Genomic DNA, 21,792 nt, shown 5'->3' on the forward strand with positions numbered 1-21,792 from the left:
CGGTTGAATATTTTCTTTAAAATGGTCAAAAATGTAAAACAGGCACGCTAAAAAGTGCAGTTCCCGAGGTCTCATATATCCCAAAAGTTGATCAATGGCCGAAATAGACTTACATATAAAGTTTCATCAAAAACGGTTCAGCCGAACTTAAGATACACGTGTGCACACAAACCGACAGATTGCTAAAAATATTTTACTTACACTTCCCTACTATGGAGAGGTACATTCCCACCGAAAACTCGATATGCAAAATTTGTTGCCATCACATAACCTACCTATTGTATACACAATACGGTCGGTAAAAATAAAAACATTGTTGAAAAGTAAAATATATTTTATAGTAAATTATTGCGGTGGATCACAAAATAAGATAAAGTTGGGTCAAACCAATGGTTTGTATTGTAGCATTTTTCAAACAAATGAAAATATTGCTTTAAAAAACATTCTATATATGCACACTACAGTATTAAAATTACTTTCATGCATATACGTTACGAAACTATTTCAAGAATTGCATACATTTAGTATGATCGATTTATGCAGTCTTTGAAATATAGCAAAAAAAATTTAAAGAGGCGTTAATATAACGCTATAAATAATTGCGTGATAAGAAGTAAGTTAGTTTTTTGCGTTTATATAGAAATTTTGAAAAAGCTTGCGGTTTCGGAAATATAAGGCACAAAAATTCTAATATTACAAATCTTAAGAGACGAAATGAGAGGGGGTGGAGTTGGAAAAAAATTTTCTTTTAATGAAATAAACTATTTATAAACTCCCCCTAAACTGTTTAGAGGGAGTATAACTTTTAGAGGGCGGAGATAGCTAAAAATTTTCTTGTACGGAAGTAAGTTTCTAGTAAAGATCTATGTACATACATTTGAGCTTTTTATCTTCAAGGGTGTGGAATTTTTGTACACAGATACACGGACGGACGGACGGACAGAATGAAACTAATAAGCACTTCTTTTCAAAATTTTTTTAATGATAACAATAAAAGCATAACTATATTAAACAAAAGGGATTGTTAGATACTAATAGGAATCTTATAGTCTCATATACCAAAGCAGCACATGCAATATGTATGTATGAACGTATATTATACATGTCAGGTGTGGCAAATCTTTTATTTAGTTTGTGATTTAATTAATCCTTATAGTCTATTTGATTTTTACTTAAGATTTTTGACAATTATGTAGTTTTATGTATAAACAACCAAGTTTTAAACTTCAAACGATTTTTCAATTAATCAAACGATTCAATATGTTTAAAACTTTTAGAAAGCTATTTTTGAAGGAGCAACGCGTTGAAGGACTACGTTGAACAGAGCGGCAATATGTTTTACGTCAATTATACACTAAATTATGTATTTGTCCTATTTTCTCATGTTATTCAAATTCGAGTTACACCAATGGTTTGCAAAATTTTATAAAAAAGTTTCTTAATAAAGTAAGTACAGCAATCTCTCACATAACATCTATTTTCCCACCTATTTTCTTTAAATGTAATTTTTACCTCATTTAATATAATTTTTATATATCGATCATTTGTAATTTTTCTTGTGAATCAATTTCTATTTGACATTTTAATTGCTTGCCCCCCTAAAATGTAAATTTCACTTAACTTAAAAACTTTTCGGTCCCAAAAATTACGTTAAGCGAGGAATCGCTGTCCGTTATATGGTATACTTCAACATTTCCTTCAACAGATGATTTCTTTTTTTAAACAGTTCTCTTCATAAATTTTTCTTATGAATATACCAAAATTATACAAGATGCAATAAATTTTCCATATACTTTTGGGATTACAAAGAAAATTTAATGAAGCGTTCAAATATTGTTAATTTTAAATTGTAATCAAAAATATTTATGCTGAGTAGGTATTTAATATTAATATGATTTTTTTTGAAGGGTTATTTTGTATAAATTAAATATACCAAGTTAAAATTTTAGTTGAAAGTAATTAAATCTCAATAAGTTAAATTTTTAACCAGTACGAGTATAAGTTAAAACATCAACATTTTAAACGTCTTCCACTGTTGAAATTTAACATGAATTTGTTGAGTTTTCAGCAAAAAAAGTAATTCTGAAAATAAAAATTTAATAAGGAACCGATTGTTCAAATTAGGTAATTACGAAAAGCGCTGATCTGGAAGGGGGGAGGGCAGAAAAAAAACCTGGTTGGAAATAATAAAATATTTGTTAAATTATCCAACTGTAAAAAACCAATCGCGATTTCTTTGTTTACGCAATTAAAAACTTGTTTGTGACATTTTACCAATAAACTGTTAAAAATGAACTTTTACAGCTGGCTAAAATATTTAATGGATAGGAGCAGGAAAAAAATTTCTTCTAAAGAAATAAAAAAATTGTGCATAAATTTTTATTCCATAATTGCATAATCTATTTTAGAGGGTTTAAGTGTTTTGTAAATAGAATAAGAATACCTAAATTAAAGGTTTCTTGAAATGTTAAGTTTTATTTGCGGGGAGTTATGAATGGTTACGTGATCGACAACTTTACCATTCCTGGCATGTATTTTTTATCCATATACACATATTTATGTAGCTCTATATCCAAATTCACATGTACATTTGTATGTTTATAATTACATACATATGTACATAACGATATAGGGAGATAATATTATGTGTACTTTATAATTATAATATATATGTACCTCCTTACATATAACACAGATTGAAGAAGAAATTCATCCTTGCACAAAATTTTGTGTTTTATTATTTCTTATTATTCGTTACGTCGGATGGGGCGGGTGTGTCTTTTTTTAGATTTTGTGTTTTACAAAAAAACAAATAAAATAAATTGTAAATAATACTATTATTAAAAATATACGTACGTATATATTATAAAGGAAATCAGTGTTACTGTTGTTTTTCTCATTTACTTTACGCTCACAATTTTCGTCTTTCGTTTACTTTCTTTCGCAACAGATACACACACACAAAACGCAAAAATATAAGGAATACACAAGACAAGAAATGTAAAAAGGATATTGAAGGTGTTATTTTGTATTCAACGCTTTTTATATACATATTTTTTTTAAATATTTTCTTTTTTTGTGCCATTTTATAAATAAATTGTGGATATATGTTAAGTAGTTTTTGTTGTGCTGTCTTCTAATAAGATTTTCGAATTTTAAAGCTTAGTTTTCCCGAGAAAAATAAATGCATATTACAACATTTAAATAATTAAATTAAATTTAACTAAATTTAATATAATTTTCGATTGTTATATATTTTTATATTGTTTTTTCTTTAGTTGTTAAATTTGTATTTATAAACTTAGAAATTAAAGAATAATAATTGGAAAAAGTTTTATAAAATCGTTAGAAGCGCTAAGTTGAAATGATAATATGTTTAAAAAAAAACAACTGAGAAAGTTTGAAATCATATTGAAGAATGAAAAATGATGGACTAGTGATAATATTTTTAAAAATATATTTTCAATGAATTTTCTTTAAGAAGTTGAATTGAAATATAATTTACTATTCTAATAATTAAAAAAAATTAAGGGAAAAAGTTTCTTAATAAAAAATAAATACCAATTAAAAAGGAAAATATAGCTAAAAGGTAATTTCATATCTTTTAAGTGAAATTTTAATGTTGAATTACTTATTCATTTCTTGTTTATTCATCTTAAATCACCATTATTTATTAACATCAATAAAAAAAAATAAGAAAAAAAATAACAGGCTCTTGTGTTCTGTTTAAAAATTCTCAAATTCAAAACTCAAAAGCAAATGTATCATGGTGAATTCACAATATTATTTCATATAATCAAAGAGTAAGTGAGTGAGCTTTAATATGTATTATAAAAATAATATAATAATTATATTCAAACATATGAATATAGTAGCAACAGGTAATTAAGAACATTATATCTTTTTTTTATAAATTATGAATTTTAACGATTTCTGTTAAAAACACTGATGGAAGGTAAATACGCTTTAGCACTACAAATTAGAATAACAAAAAAAAAGTTCTTCTAGCTTTACTTGCTTTACTTTTTTTCCGATGTCTAAATTTGCCACGCATTAAACTTTTTATATACACTCTAAAATATTTTTGTCGAATTTTGCTACAATGTATGTAGACAATTGGTTACCTATAATTATTGTAATAAAATTACACTGAAAGTTGAAAATTGAACCCGTGATTAATATTGCTGATTTGCTTAATAAATCATTAGAAAGATGTTCAAATTACAACACTAAAAAGTTAAATTTTGAAGATATAAATGCTAAACACTTATATTAAAATGTTCAGATTAAACTAATTAAACATAAACACTAAGTGTTAAATTTTCAACATGTAACGCTTAATTTTAAATATACAAAGTTAAAATTTTAGTTGAAAGTAATTAAATCTCAATAAGTTAAATTTTTAACCAGTAGAAGTTAAAATATTAACGTTTTAAACGTCTTCCACTGTTGAAATTTAACATGAATTTGTTGAGTTTTCAGCAAGAAAAGTAATTCTGAAAATAAAAATTTAATTAAAAGAAAAGCATTTTTAAATCGATAGGTATTTCAATATTTACGAATGAATATTCTTTCAAACATTATTGTTAAGTTAAACATAAAGTTTCTTAGAGAAATTTTATGACATTGATTAGTAGAAAAACTCATTCAAAAATTTTTTTTTTTTCAATGGTTGATAATTTTTCCGAAATATAATTTTTTTTTTTTTTTTTTTATTGGTGTGAAAAGAAAACTTCCTTTTATTCGGAATAAAATACTTTTATTTTTCGCTAATATATTTCGTGCGCTACATACGCACTTTATCAAAGCTGATTTTCTTAGAAGAAAATCAGCTTTGATAAAGTGCGTATGTAGCGCACGAAATATATTAGCGAAAAATAAAAGTATTTTATTCCGAATAAAAGGAAGTTTTCTTTTCACACCAATAAAAAAAAAAAAAAAAAGAAAAACTCATTTTAGTGAGCCTGTTTATTCTAGGATTTTCAGGAAGTAGTTCAAAAACCGTGTAAAAATCTAGCGTCTGTGAGATTTCTTTGCGTTCACTTGTTGAGCCCAATATGTTTTTTATAAAAATATATGCAGCACTAGATCAAATCCAAACTCCAGAAGACAGGATACCTTATGTTTATTATCAGATTTTTCTTCGGAGTGATTTGTTGTTTCAAAAAGAAATTGAGAAATTAAAACTTAAAAAGTTTTTCTCTTTTTGTTTCCTTAAACAATGTGAGTTAAATGTAGACAAATTGATAAATCACTTTTTGAAACTGGATATTTAATCTTTTGACCAGCCTTTAAATACCAGACGCTGACTAGTATTTGTGTCAAGAAAAACCTATTTATTTTATTTATTTTATTAAAGACTAAACTAAAACATGTGCTGTTTATTTTATAGTTTTTCATATGAATTGTCAATTTAATTCGTTAACATGTCGAACTTGTTAGAACTTCTTTTAACTTGTACTTACGAGAGCGGAATACATAATCACAATCGGAAACCGTTACTAAATATTGTTTTTCATTGGACATTCAGCAATTTACTGAATTTTCTGTATTTTTTTATCCTACTTCACTCCTGATAGGAGCACAGGGCTGGTGCAGGATATTTTAGATAACCATGAACCAGTTTCTTACGTCATTGGGATTACTAGGTAGGTGACGAGCCTATCGTAGCAATTTTCAGCATGAATGCTAAAAAATCAACGTTGATTCTTGATTATTGAGTAATTGTAGATTGTTCATTTGATTTTAATTTAAATTTCAATAATCTTTTGTTTAAAAATTCAAAAACAATTTATTATTACGCAAAATATTACTGAATAATCAATAATTGTTTATTTTTCAATAAAATTTGACAGATCGCTAAAATTATTTAATTTTTAAGAAAATAGTTTATTAACTGTATCTATTATGTAAATGAGTGTATCTATTTATTTTTTTTACATATTTTTTGCATTTACATTATATTATTAGTAAATGCTGATAATATTAAAGTTTTAAGAACATTGCTTATTAAAATTCTAATTTCCATATCAAAAAACCTACCTTAAAAAATTCACAAAAACTTGCATCAAATTTACTTACTTTTACATTTTTAGCTTCTATTAAATATTATTTTATTTAAACAAAAATATTTTAATTAATTTGAAGGTTAAAAATTTAAACTTATAACGTTTGTACAATATTTGCTATGTACGTAACTACATTAAATTTATGCTTTAACATACAATTGTACTACCAATATCAAAATATTCTCCTCTAGTATTTTCATAGTCAAAGATAACAGATTATTCGAAAATGTATTAGATGCCATTTTCTTAGAGTGCATTTTCGTTAATCTTTAAAAAATTTACATTATATCGCTGGCGTTTGATAGAATGCCCCGATTTATTAAGAAAACAAAAATGCGTCGCAATTATTGAATTAATTGCTTAATTTAATATATATACACTATAATATGTTGGTAATTAGTATAATAATATGTTGGTACTATTTATAAGTACTATTATATTAGTACTATTTGGCATAAAATGTAATTACCGTTCATTTTGAAGACTTTGAAACATATAAAACTATTTATTTTTCATAAATATATTTTTAGCACTTTTCCAAAAATTTTTTGAAAAAAAGTGCTTATTAGTTTCACTCTGCCTGTCCGTCTGTCCATCCGTGGACACTTTTTTTGTTTACAAAACTTCTGCACCCTTGAAGATAGAAAGCTGCAATTTAATACGCACATATATCTTTACTAAAAACTTATTTCCGTAGAACAAAATTTTTATCTATCTCCCCTCTTCTAGAAGTTATACCCCCCCAAAACTCTAAAAATGGCCTTTTTTAACTATTTGTTGCAGTGAAACCATAAGCATTTTTGAAATTTTGCAAACGCATAAAGGCAGCAGCTTGCTCCCTTTAGCGCGGTATACTATAGTTAAACTTTAGAAAAACAAAATGGCCGTTCAAATTTACCGTTATCTAAATTCCTTTTTTCCCAAATTTTTGATGTCGTTGTTCTTCTAGACCTCAGCCTGTAGAAGCTTGAAATTTTAGGGGATTTTAGACATTAACAAATTGTTAATTTTTTTAGAAGAAAATTTGCTCCCATATCCACCCCCTCTCAAGTTATCGCCCTCTTGAAATTTGTAAAATTTGAATTTTTGACACCTTATATTTCCGAAACCCCAAGCTTTTTCAAATTTCTATAAACGCAAAAGCTAACGGTAAATTCCATGACATTAAAAAATATAATTATTTTTCTTAACTCACACAATTAACCCTTAAAATCGAGCATTATGTTAACCCTTCTTTATATTAATTTTTGCTTTATTTCAAAGACTGCTGAAATCATTCATCCTAAATATATGCCATCCTAGAAATAGTTTTGTATATGAATGAAAATAATTTTAATAGTGTGAAAGGTATACATAGACTGTATTTAAGAAGCAGAATTTTCACTTGTTGAAGGGAAAAGTGCTACAATATAAACCATTGGCTTAACTCAACTTTATTATTCTTTCGGGAAACTTTTTTGTCCTAGTACCTACATACATATGTAAATTATAATTAGACAGAAGATGTCGACTATGGGAACTTAATAATTAAACAGAATTCGCGTTTTTATTTGTTATATTCTGAGATTATCAGTGGAAACTAAATGCTTTTTGTTCCAGTCAAATTTTTTACATAGAAACTTTGATTAAATTAAATTAAAGAATTTTATAAATCTTCTTGTACTTCACAAAAACAAAACTTCTGTAAATACCTGTAAAAATTCGATTTAATTTTCAGAACAAATACTAAGAAAAATTTTTTATTTTCCTTTTTTAAAGTTTATTAAAGTTTTCTTAATGTAGGTATGTCAAAAAGCGGAAAAAATATGAAAGTCGCTGTATAAATCTATTTGTCAGCTCGTTACGTTATAACTGTGATAAAATATTCGTACAAATTTCATAGACTTGACCTGGTTTTCCTCATTTTTTCACAAAATTTATTAAAAATTTTGATTAAATATCAAGTGTTTTTGAATTGAAAATTGAATTCAATTTGAAATATACTCTCGTCCATTGATTCTCAACAGAGGCCATATAACCCTTCTGCAGCGCATTTCGAAGAGGTCATAGAAAGAAAAAATAAAATTGGGGACCACAGCAATTTTCACTTACATAGTACTTTAAATATATTAAAAATTAAAGAAAAAAACTGAAAAAAAGGAGATTTATTTATATAGAAAAATATTTTAAGTTTTGAAGGTTTAATACCCATTGTTTCTGTGTTTCTGGGCTACGTAAATTTTAGATAAATCTTTTTTACTTTTATGTGCTAAATAAAAAATGTTTTATTAGTGGGAATTCCTTTGATTAGTGGAAGTTGAGAACCACTGCAGTCCAGCCAATACTATTGTATATTTACAAAGTATAAATTAAAGTATGACATATAGAAAACTCATAAAACGAATTGAAATAAAAAACGCATTGGTCCTTGAATTGCCGGATTAAATTAATATTTTAATTTTGTTTTTTAAATATTCTAATTCAAACTATATAATATAGGTATCTATTTTAATTCATCACATTTTGGCTTGAATATCAAGTTTAAAATGGTCAAAGTAAGTATTCTGGATGATTGTATTTGAATATCCGTTCTATCAAAATAGGACTATCCTATTCTTGTAGTATAGGATGTAAAATTTCTATAAGAAGAAGATATACAGCTATTATTTTTTATATTAAAATATAAAACAATCCTGGAATGTAAAATTGTGAGAAAAATTTTGATTTTATCCAAATAAGTTAATCTACAATGGTATGAGAATGTTCGGTATTTTATTGAATTCCCTGATTGTAGTTCATAGGTTTTTTGAGTAGTTTGAAAATTTTGTATAACATTTTTTTTGTTTTTTTTATCACATTAACAATGTTAGTTGAAGTCAATCACAGTATCGAAAAGCACAAAAGTTATATGTATGTATTTCCTTTATTTTTTACCTCGTATTTTAAATTGTTTCTTATTATTTTCCCAGCGAAAATTGAAAAACAAACAAATTCATTGATTATGGTTTTTAGATCTTAATTTTTTTGGGAAGGAATAAAGAATATGTCAATAAATATTTTGGAAAGGCATAAGGAATAGGGAATCTGGAATTGAAAAATTTTATAATAATTTTGTCCTTAGTTTTTAATACTTGAATAAAAAGTAATTTTTTAAGCGTTTGAATTTTAAGTTTAAAGAAAAACTCACAAAATAAGAATTCTAGCATATTAAGAACACTGCTGTCGTGTAATTTTGCAAATAATTTCATTGTTAAATGTTTGTCCATTTTTGCTTACTTCGGCCGGAATATCATCGGATTACACTTTCAATAATTATAATAAGAAAGTGATGTTTGAGAAAGTGTTAGTTTTTAATATGTTGAACTATACCTTTTCTTAGTTTATATAAGGAAATTAATAAAAAAAAATTATAGTTACATGAGCAAAAATACAAACATTGACATAACTAATTTGTCAATACTATCAGTCGGAATGTGTATTTCGTTTTTTCAGTCACCATTATTATTTCACTTTCAAATCAGAATTTTATTTTTTGAATTTGAAGACATTTTTCCTATAAGATTATTAAATCTTTTGATAGGTTTTGAAAATAACATTACATGAACATATAGTGCACAACTGTCATGCAAAGATGAGATACACAGTCAGGTCCAATATATTATATACATATAAAAAACTTATTCAATGCGTGCTGATTAATTATTAATAATCGGCTCTATAATTAAAATTGAAAAATAGTACAGCGAAGTACAGCAAACGAAACCTGCATATCTCCTTAAAACCCTACTAAAATTGTTAAAAAAAATAATTTGGGAACTATGAAATTATAATGGATTAAGACAATTTGGGATAAGTTACGCTGACCTTATTAAACACATTTTATTTCAAATTAAAAGGAATATAAACCTTATTAGATTTTGGGCTATTCTGAATCGAAATGGTTTTCAAAACCTTATCAACTTATTCGTCGGTTGTTAGTCTTTTGTAACAAAAATACTTTTTTTTTTTCTTATTTATAATTATGAGTTTTTGTGTATAATTCACAAATATAAAAGGAAGCTTTGATAAAAATCTGAATTTAATGTTAACAATTCTTGCCAAATTGCAAGCCATGTAAACAAAATTTTCAGTTTTTTCATTTGTGAGCATTTATTTGGTAACTTTCGTTTGTATGTATATTTGTAAATTTATACAGAATAAAATAAATGCCAATCAACCTAAATTTTTTTTCTGGTTAATTAAACTTTACAAGGTTCTTTTTTTTTCTTTTAATGTTAGGAAGAAAATTTAAAAATAACTTACAGTCTTTCTCAGCTTGTTGTTAACAGGTGAAAAAAAAAATTCAAAAGGTAGAGAACATTATTGCCTTATTTCTTATTATGTATACTAAAAATTCTACATTATTTAAAATGTTTTATTTGATTCGGTTTTCGTGTAGATACTCCTGAATCAAAATATTTGTAAGAATTAAAATTTTCTCATTAAAGGATCTTATAAAAAGTAAAAAAAAAGAAAAATAGGAAAACAAACCTAAAGAAATTTTTCTTGTTAATTCTTTTCAATATCAATTTATTTTTTTGTTTATGTGTTTTATGTAACTTTTATGGTTTGAAAGTTTGAGTTTAATGTGCAACTATGAAAGCACATAAATTTTAAAATGCTCATATAGTAAGTTCCATATCTTGTGGATGAATTAATTTAGGAAAATATTTAAAATGCAGCGCTTTATTTTTGCTCGAACTATAATTTATTAAAAAGGTCTTTTTTGGTGGTACAAATTCGTTTGACAGTTATTGTGCAACTCTTGAAATCAATCACTCGTGCACATATCACATAGTTGAACTGGTCAACTCTACCTATTCTTGTTTACGATTTGACGTTACTATTATACTTTTGATAGTAAAAATTCTAATAGTTTCATAATAATTAGAAAATATTTTATTTATTTCGAAAGAACATGCTTTTTCGCACTTTTTCAAAAATTTGTTGAAAAAAATGTGCTTATTAGTTTCACTCTGTCCATCCGTGAACATGTTTGCAAAACTTCTACACTCTTGAAGATAGAAAGCTGAAATTTTATATGTATATAAATCTTTATTAGAAACTTATTTCCGTAGAAGAGTGTTTTTACCTAACTCCCCCTCTCTACAAGTTATACCCCCTCAAAACCGTTTTTTCCCATCTCCACCCCTCTCAAGTTACCGCTTCTTGAAATTTGTAAAATTTTAATTCTTGGCACCTTATATTTCCGAAACCGCAATCTTTTTCAAATTTCTTAGAAGAAAGCTCACGGTAAATTCGATGACATTAAAAAATATAATTATTTTTCTTAACTCACATAATTAACCCTTAAAATTGAGCATTATGTTAACCCCTCTTTAAATTAATTTTTGCTTTATTTGAAAGATCGCGTAAATCTTTCATGCTAAGTATATGCAATCCTAGAAATAGTTTCGTATATGAATGAAAATAGTTTTATCTATAAATTTAAAATCTATAATTCTGAAATAGTCGCTTTTTATGATGCTCTGAATGTTTGCTCTCTCTTAGACCATGATTACATAATAATATTTACTGAAAGTTTAAGTGCGCTTAGGAATAAGGACACTGTGGCATTCCTCGTAACGAATGCGCTGACCGGGAGGCCAAGCAAGCTATAAAAAGTCCAACGTATGCCTCAAGAGTTTATTTTAGTGACATGAAAGCGAAAAGAATTGAAAGACATGTCCTTTCAATTTCGCTAGACAGGCGAAATGGAGTAGTTCTAGCAGTTTTCTTGGTTTATACTGGAATAACACTGAGTCACCCGAGTATAAATTGAATAATATCAGAAAATTTGAAAGGAGATTCTTCAGGATTCGATTGGGCCATGCATTATCTAGTACGAAGAAGTACCTGTTCGAAGGGGTTTCCCCGCCAGAATGTCAAAATGGTTTTTAAAACCTTATCAACATATTCGTCGGTTGTTAGTCTGTTGTAATAAAAATACTTTTTAGTACTTTTCTGAAAATTTTTTGACAAAACGTGCTTATTAGTTTCATTTTGCCTGTACGTCCATCTGACTGTCCATCTATCCGTTTTCCCGCACGTCCGTAGACCTATTTACGAAACTTCTATATGCTTTAAGATAGATCTTTCTAGAAACTTATTAGACAAATAGATCCTTCCTAGAAACTTATTTCTATAGTAGAAATTTTTCACTTACATTAACCTCCTCCTCTTTTAAGGGTTATAAGTCCACAAAATCCTATAAGTGCTATTTTTTTCTATTTGTTTTAACGAAAATGCAAACTATTTTTAACTTCTGCAAACACAGAAAAATATTGGCGAACTACTGCTATCTAGCATATTCGATAGCATTATCTAAAATCTGTTTTTTTTTCAGTTTGATCTAACTTTATTTAATTGAAAGATAATATTTAAGAAACAGTTTTTTAGTTAAGATATTTAGTTTCAGTTTTATGTATATTAATTTAATAACAAAATATATAAATGCAAAAAATGAAATTTAATAATATTTTTAGCACACTGTTCTTTTTTAAATTAAAAAGAACAGCGTTAAATGTGTTACTACTCCTATTCTTGGTCAATTATTTTGTTTAAATAATTAATTTTTAAAGATTTAGTTATTTGTTTTATAAAATTTATATTTCCTTTTATTGATTTCAAGGAAAAAATCTCCCACTTTATTTATTTATTATTTAAATTATATAAATTACAGCATAGAAAAGTTTCAGATATTATATGAAACCAAAATATAGTATTTTATTTATATTAAATTAACGATAAGATATTTGAAGATATCAAAACATCAGCTCCTTTAAAAAATTCGTTTATATTTATTTCTATAAATTTTGCCTATTTATTTATAATATTAAAAATGAAATTAATGAAATCTGAAATATATATTGAAATGTATAAAATAGCAATTGCAAGATGGACTTAGACTAAAATAGGAATAAAATATATTTCATAAAATTAATGTCGAAAATTGTATTCGAAACTTTCAAAGAGAATAAAATGTGAATTCTTAAACACAAATTCACATATTTTATAAATTTAGGCGGGTACCTGCAACAAAATTTTGTTTTGGAAATTAATAATTTTTAAAAAAGAAATTAATTTTTTTTCTTTTTCGCCTCAGTTCATATTTACTAAGTTTATTTTTTTAAATTTGTTTTAAGATATGAATATTGGAGATTTATTTTTTATTATAAAATTGAGCTTATTAAGCAAATAAGGTATAATTGAGAAATATCTAAATATTTACACAATTTATTTCTTCGTTTGTATTAAATGCATAGTCGTATGTTATTTGATGTTACTTTTCGATCAAAGTAAAAACATATTACATTTTATTATGATTGCAAAATAATCACCCCTGTAGATTATAATTTTAGATATTTTTATTTTTTTTTAAATATAAAAAAGCAAAAAATAAAGAACAGAATATACAGAAGTTGTAAAGGTAAAAAATAAATTCTTTTTTAAATATTTTGAAATCATTTCTAGAATTTGTCGACGTAGAAAATATTGTCCAAGAACGGGAAGAGTAGTTCGTTAAGTTAGAATAATTTTTTTTATTTATTTTACGGTTTTCTTTACATTTTATAGATTTTTTCGTTTTTGCTGAATTTGTTGGTACTAATCAGCCAAATACACTTTAACAGTCTGAATAAAAAACACAAATATTGACTAACATATATATAGATGTACCCTACCTTCATCAGAAAACATACTTGTATATTTTAGGTTATTATATAGTTAGTTATAACATATTTTGTGAAAAACGTGATATTCTTGGAAACAGTTTCAGTTTGAATCAAATTTATATGTACTCGAATTAAAACAATAACTTTTATTTTAAAAATAAGCTAAATTTTCTAACGTCTTTGTTTAATGAAATCATTAAAAATCTTATATGGTTAGTACATAACCACTTGCAATATATGTATATTGTCTAGTCAAGTTAAAGTGTTTTAAAAGATCAAGAAAATGTGTTTTAAACATTTCTTTACAATTTTAAGCAATCTCATGTAAACATTACTTCTTATTTAAATAAAAATCTCAGTATATCGTCACTGTTTTGGGGGAGATCGAAATTGTTTGATTATTGCATAATATGTATATGTATGTATAATACATGTAATGTTATACACGTAATTAAAAATTATAAACGTAATTAAGACTCAAAAACTAATTGAGTTATGTTCACCAAATTTTCAACTTCAAAATTTATCTGACTATGTATATCTCAGAAACTACAAAAGCTTTGGTATTGAAATTTCGCACAAGTCAATATGTTTGTAGGAGTAATGTGTTTGATAAAAGTCGTTGAAATTGTTTGGCTCCTTCTGGTAGGTGCCATACAACTTCAATAGTAGTTTAGAAAATGTTGAAAACACAGTACTGAAATTTTGCAAAAATTAATGTGGTAATACGACAACTTAAAGTCATAGTCTGTCCCATAGTCAGTTGTAGAATATTCATAGCTCGCACGTATGTTAGGGATTATTCATAACTCAACAACAACCCTGACCCTGTCAACTCTATTTTTTCTCGTTTTTTAGTAAAGTTCTAAAAAGTAAAATTGATAAAAAAAGGGGAAAAATTGAGCCGGGAATGATAATTCTCTGATACTCTTAAGAATGTTTTTCAAAAGTTATTTGACTTTTAAAAAAAAAGTCGACACTAATATTTTTCTGCTTCCTCGGGAAAATCGCTGTGAGAGAGCGGAGTAGGATCGTTCAGCTTGAGAGAAATGTCGGTGGATACTATGATTCGGCAGTATTTGGAAGATTCAACCTTGTTGATAAGAGAGTTTCATTTGTAGGGTCATCTTTAGTAAAGTGGGAGGACGAGTCCGACGACAATTAGTAAATTATAATATCGTTCTTATAATGATACTAATTAACAAATAAAGGTATAACAACTTTACTAATTGATTATTAATAAACTTGTTGAACCTATGTCGAACACTGTCTCGTGCAGGTATTAAAAGAAATGTGTTCGTTTTATTTTTCTCTTTTGCAACAAAAGTACTACAGTCTTTTATTTTTATGAAGAAAACAATAGAATTCCTTAAAAATAAACTTGAATGAAAAAGATGCTTTCAGGATTTTCTTATTTTTTTATCATAATCCTGTGTTTCAGTGTATTCGTATAAAAATTTTGTTTACAAAATGAAAAAATATCTCGTTTCGTTCTTGTATAAATTCCTTTACTATTCATATTTTGTTGTAAGTTGTTGTAGTTTTAAAATTTTATTTAATTTAAAATAACTCCCTTATATGCATACAAGATTTTTCATCGTAAAACAGTTCCGAAAAGATAGAGTGCAAAAATTATTCAATTTTCTATATATTGTTATAGACAGTTTATATATTTGAAAATTTAAATTAAAGCAGTGATCCCTTACGTATAGAAAAACTCTATACAACAATAAAATTTAATTTTAAATAAGTTTTTAAAACTTTATAAAGTTATATTGACATTAGATATAAAGTATTACGATGACAGCCAAAAAGGTATTTACTCATTATGGCTTTCAATTTTCCAGTTTTTCTAAAATCGGATGTTGTTCTTCTCAGTTTTATCAAGAACAAGAAAGTCAGTAATCGTTTTATAAGTTAACTTGAGCTTCCAGCTATAAATACAGTTTAAGTCTTGCTTAGGTTTTGCATTAGATTATAATTTAAAACATAGAATAATTAATAAAAACCTGAACTTATTTTATTATTAAGAAATGTTTGTTTGGGTAGTTTAATGCAGTTAGCCAGCCATGCATATTAGTTTAAACTCAATAGTCAGCCGCAAGACAAATTACGTTTCAGAATATGAGCAAATATGTCGTAAAATTAGTTGTTTATTTGATTTATGTATAATATTCTTATATTTAAATGTTCTTGTTTTATCTCATCAACGATATCGTTCTCATGTTGTTTAAAAAATAATTGAATACAATTGAAAAAAAAAAGTTATTTTGTAATTTTTGGTGCCCCAAATAAAATAAGATTTTGTATAAATTTTAAAATAACAAAACTTGAATACATGGAGTGGTTCAAAAGTAAAGGCTACCCTTTTATATTTTGTGTAAGTTAATACAATTAAATTTTATTGTATATAAAATATTTATAATATTACAAAAATTGTAAATTGAATTCCATAAGTATTTTTCAACATTTTCATAAAACTAAAACTGCAATTTCAAAGAATTTAAGCATACTGTGTATATACATATGTATATTAGACATATTTTTCATATGAAAAAAATTATTCGTTTTTATTTCTTAAATGGGAGTTTTGAATGCACTTGGGATTCTCTGACCTCATTCTTATTACTTACATACGTTCTTGTATGACACTACATCATTCTTAATGTTATTGTTTTTGTATTGTTAATAATACTTCTTTTGACTCCAAACTGTCTGAAATTGTGTAAAAATAAAAAAAATAAGAGAATTGAGATTGAAATAATAGTTCCTTTTGTACTATTGTTGCCAAGAAATTCGATGCTTGATTCTTAAAAAAATATTTAAAAAATATTTGAAAGGAAAAATTTATTTTTTATATTTTAAGTGAGTTTATTTCGGCTGTGTCACGGATTGTTCAATTTTTGAAATATATTAGACCACGGAAACTGGACATTTTTCCAGTTCGATTTTACATTTTTGCGTATATTTCTTTTTATATATCAACCAATTCCCTTGAAAGTTAATATTTAGGTTTGAGATGTTAAAAAAGATCAGGGCTCGGAAACCAAACTGGGGCTGATTTTACATTTTTTAATTCTGATATGTCTACAGAACGGATTGATAAAACTTCATGCAATTTGATATTTGACTTAGAGCTTGCTAAGTTCCTTAAAATTGAAAGGAAAGTTCAAAAGGCATTTCCATTATATTCTGTAACACTTTCACTAAATTGGGCAATATACGCTGCGGACGATTATGTTCTGACCACATCAGATTTTTACCGAACGTATTGTGTAAACAATAGGTAGGTTATGTGATGGCAACAAATTTTGCATATCGAGTTTTCGATGGGAACGTACTTCTCCATAGTAGGGAAGTGTAAATAAACTATTTTTAGCAACCTGTCGGTCTGTCGGTCTGTGTGTGCACGCGTATATCTCAAGTTCGGCTGAACCGATTTTGATGAAATTTTATATGTAAGTTTGTTTCCACCATGGCACGGATCGATCAACTTTTGGTATATATCAGGCCTCGGGAATTGCACTTTTTAGCGGGCCTGTTTTAAATTTTTGAACATTTTGAAGAAAATATTCAACCGATCTTATTTTATATATAAGCTCAGCTCGACCGTCCGCAAAAATTCGTATGTTTTGGAAGAAATCAGGTATCGGCAACTAGACGTTTACTACGGGCCAAATATACATTTTTGTGTATATAAAGAGAAATAATCAACCGATTTCATTGAAATTTAATATGTGAATTTCTCATATTAAAGCAATGAACATATAACTTTTTTGGAAAGATCAGGGCTCGAAAACTGATTTGCGGGCCGATTTTACATTTTTCACCATATCCACAGAACAAATTGATGGAATTTCTTGAAATTTGATATTTGAGTTCTGGTTGTTACCGAAACTAACTGGCAAGCATTTCAGGGAATTCGGGTAGCACAAAGCGAAACTCTACTAAGAGCCAAATTTACATTTTTCTAAGTATGTTAACTATAAGCTTACTAATGACCTAAAAATTGGAAAGAAGTATTTAACAGACATTTTTATAATATTCTGTAACACTTTGATTTAACTAGACATTTTGTCTGCATTTTATATATAGATACATATAGGAAAAAGATTAAAACTATGTTATTTACTGAAGTGGTCCCATTTCAGATTTTGGCTGGGTATGCAAAAATTGTTTAAATATGAATAAACCAAATAAAAATGAAAGGGAAAATTTACTTTGGAATTTTTAAAGAGATCAAGAAATGATTTTTAATATTCATAAAAAATAATTTTTTAGAAAACTTTAGGTTATACGTATAAAGATAATGGTATTGTTGGAGATAGAATAACTTAAGGTAATAGAGAAGTCGTTGAAAGAGAGTGGTTAACAAAACGTTAAAGTGTTTGAATACTAAATTTTTTTTCAGATATATGAAAATTTTTTAAAAATATTACTTACTACAATAAAGAATATCTTCTTATCTTATTTGGAAGAAAAATACTTGAATTTTAAGAAAAAAGTTATTTCTCAAACCAAAGCTTTTAATATACAGAAACATTAAAATTAAGATTTCTGGGCCAAAAATCGCGGAAAGATAATAGTAAAGGTGAAAGACAAAAATAAAGCAAGGAGAAAAATCTGATGTGTCCAGCAGATAACCGACTGCAATGTGTATTTTCTAGTAAAGTGAAAGTGTTACAGAAGATTATAAAAATACCTGTTAAATACTTCTTTCTAATTTTTAGGGCATTAGTAAGCTTATAATAAACATACCTAGAAAAATGTAAATTTGGCTCTTATAGTTCGGCTTTGTGTTACCTGAATTTCCTGAAACGTTCAACAGTTAGTTTCTGTAACAACCAGAACTCAAATACTAAATTTCAAGAAATTCCATCAGTTCGTCCCATAGAATTAGTAAAAAATGTAATCCGAGCCCTAATCTTTCAAAAAATTTATATATTAATTGTTTTAATACGAAGAATTTAAATATTAAATTTCAAGGAAATCTATTGATTATTTTTCTTCATATCCGCAAAAATGTATATTTCGCCCGGGGTAAACAGCCAGTTGTTGACATCCGATTTCTTCCAAACTTTAGGAGGTTCCGCGTACGATCGAATGAAGCTTATATGTAAAATACAAAAATGTGTCAAAATTTCTAATGAAATTTTCGAATTGGAAAAATGTGGTAGTATCTTTTGGAAGTACCCCGATTGTCTCTCCGGTAATAATAATGAATCAGAAAATATTACTGACGATGATTGGGGAAGTACCAGAATGGTAATCATAGCGGGACCGATTTCCTGTATAATTTGCCATCCTATGACTTAAACAACTACACTACTGACATGATGCCCCATCTTGTCAGTATTTAAGGACACTAATCATCAATATTTAAGGACACTAACATTAGTTGTGATGGATATTCATAAATCCCACAGTCATATTTGTCATCAAGTGGATGAATTCATTAAGCATAGTCAGTTAATTTAAGATGAAAATAAATTTCTCAAACGAAAATAAGAGCTTGTCGAATCAGCTAGAACGTCAATATCTTTCCAAATTTAATCTTTCAACCACTAATAATGACGAAGTTATATCGGCTATTATGGTGCTTTCAAATCTGTGGAAAGTACTCGTTATGATAGTATTTCAGCAAAAGTTTTTTGAATTATTATTAGGAATAGGCCTAATGTGTTTATGGGGGAGATTGAAATTCTGTTTGGAGAACAATTTAACTTAAAAAAAATAAAAAAATTCGAATACGACGCAACCTGCTTGATTCCTACTCATTACATTTCCACAACTATTGATAGCGGTAATCATGTCGCATTCATATTCCTCGATTTTTAGAAGGCATTAAATTGCGTTGACCAGAAAATTCTTCTCTATATGATAGACAATGCAAGCGAGACATAATGCGTTCTACACATTGTATTAGGATAAACAAAAATTATATTTTGCGTATATTCTCGTACTTATTGAATTTAAAATTACTACATTTTTTTTTTTGAAAATTTTGTTTGTTTCCACAGCTGTTTAAATTTATTTTTAACTGTTTTTCAGCTATGTGTTTACGGAACGTTTAATTTTAAAAATTTAAAAACTGACAAGGTGTGTAAAAGTTTGAATTTTTTCCTTTTTTGAGTTTTTGTCGTTTATCATTCTCTTTATTCACCTTTCATATTCCTCGTATACCTTGTTTATATGGCAGCTTGAATACTTAAAATTTTCTCAAAACAAAAATCGTTTTAAAAATGAGGTTTAAAATGACGTTATTCAATTTCAAGTCATTATTGACATTTCAAGTCAAGTAAGCAAAATTTTTTGATCGCCTTCTTCAAATCAAGTAGTATTTATGTGAACATGAAATTAACTTCAAGTATGCTTGAAATTGCCACCTAAAGAGACTAATATTTAAGCAGTGATCAATTTAATAACAATAATATGGATATATGTGGCCTGAAACACACGACTGCCAAACTTCATGAATCTAGTTTTATTATTTTCAAAATTTTCTTTTGGAGTTTTATGGCAGCTACCATGAATCCAACTATATTATTATATGTCAGCTACCCGAAACAATAATTTTTTAACTTCCGAAAAAGCAAAAGAGGTGTAAAGCACTGCACTACTTTTTTTACTACTGTTTTTTCTATTGCGACATTAGCAAATATTGCAATGATAAAGAAGGTTGAAATTAAGTTTTAATCAATTGAGTTTTCCAAGTTTTAATGTCATTTTTTTCAGACAACAGATTAGAAAAATTGAAAATTTTTTAATGTGCAGAATTACTGGTAGTGTGTAAAAATATTCTAAGAATTTTTTTTTTCAATTTATTTAAAAATCTATTCAATTTCTAATTTTTCTGTACTCGTAAAATTTTCTAAATTATTTTTCTAAATCATTATGTTAACGCCTACGAGTATTTTAATTTTGGTTCTGATTCTGAAAGTATTTTATACTATTGCATACATATGCAGTATAATTAATAAATTATATAGATATTTAAAATAAAAGATTCTATTTTCAAATATTTTTCTTTTGTTCAAGAAAAACTTGCTACCTTACGAAGAATTGATTTTATCTAAATATAATTCATTTTTCTAATTGGTGTCTTTTTTAACGATTTAATCAAAGTGTCATAAATGATTATACATTGGGGAGAAAATTATATTCTTATGTACGTATGTATTTATGAATTTGCTAACCTTTCTCAAGTTATATTTAAAAGCTTACCTGTTGCTTGTATTAACTGCTTGTATTTTCCATTTGAAAATTAGAATATAAATTATTCCATTTCAAATATTTTCATATTTTTACATATTTTGTATTTCACATTTTTAACAAGAATGATTTTTTCAGTTTTTACAGAGTTCATTGAATAATGTATTGAAATAGAAGTCGTCATAAACCATTGAAAACATCATATTTTTGCTTTGTAAGCAAAATATTTGATAGCTCTTAATAATTTGCTTAAAGCACAGTTGTATCTTTACCTAACATAAACATATTTCAATACTTCTAATAGTAAAGTGCGCTAAATTTATTTCAATTATGTGGATAAAACAAAACTAAAAGCTTATTTTAAATATTTGAAAAAATAATAAAGTCAAATTCATGAGACTTGGTAGTCATGTGTCCAATTATAGGTCAAATATATTTCTGAAGTTTTAGTTGAATTGCTTGACATGTTCGGCTACTTGCCATGCAACTCCAAAAGCTTATTCTAAATATTTGGAAAAGTAATAAGATCAGATTCATTCAACTTGGCAGTTGTATGTCCGATTATAAATCAGATATATTTCTGAAGTTATGGTGGAATTGCTTGACAGGTTCGAGTAGCTCCCATACAAGTCTAAAAGTTTTTTTAAATATTTGGAAAAATAATAAAGACAGATTCATGAAACTTGACAGTTGTGTGTCGAGTTATAGGTCAGATATATCTCTGAAGTTTTGATGGAATTGCTTGACAGGTTCGAGTAGCTCCCATACAAGTTTAAAAGCTTATTCTTAATATTTGGAAAAATAATAAAGTCAGATTCATG

The 21,792-nt window shown here is 26.7% G+C and overlaps 1 protein-coding gene across 1 annotated transcript in view; it reads left to right on the top strand.

The window, feature by feature from the left end:
- Nucleotides 1–3,410: 3,410 nt before the first annotated feature.
- LOC129605865 (cytoglobin-1) overlaps nt 3,411–21,792 on the top strand; it is a 51,379-nt gene continuing 32,997 nt past the window's right edge. The window contains exon 1 of the mRNA XM_055515859.1: nt 3,411–3,589. The gene's annotated coding sequence lies outside the window, so the exon portion shown is untranslated. The remainder of the gene's footprint in view (nt 3,590–21,792) is intronic.

Source organism: Condylostylus longicornis, unplaced genomic scaffold (genome assembly GCF_029603195.1).
Source record: "Condylostylus longicornis isolate FDR11 unplaced genomic scaffold, ASM2960319v2 ptg000016l, whole genome shotgun sequence".
In the NCBI taxonomy this organism is placed as follows: Eukaryota; Metazoa; Arthropoda; class Insecta; order Diptera; family Dolichopodidae; genus Condylostylus; species Condylostylus longicornis.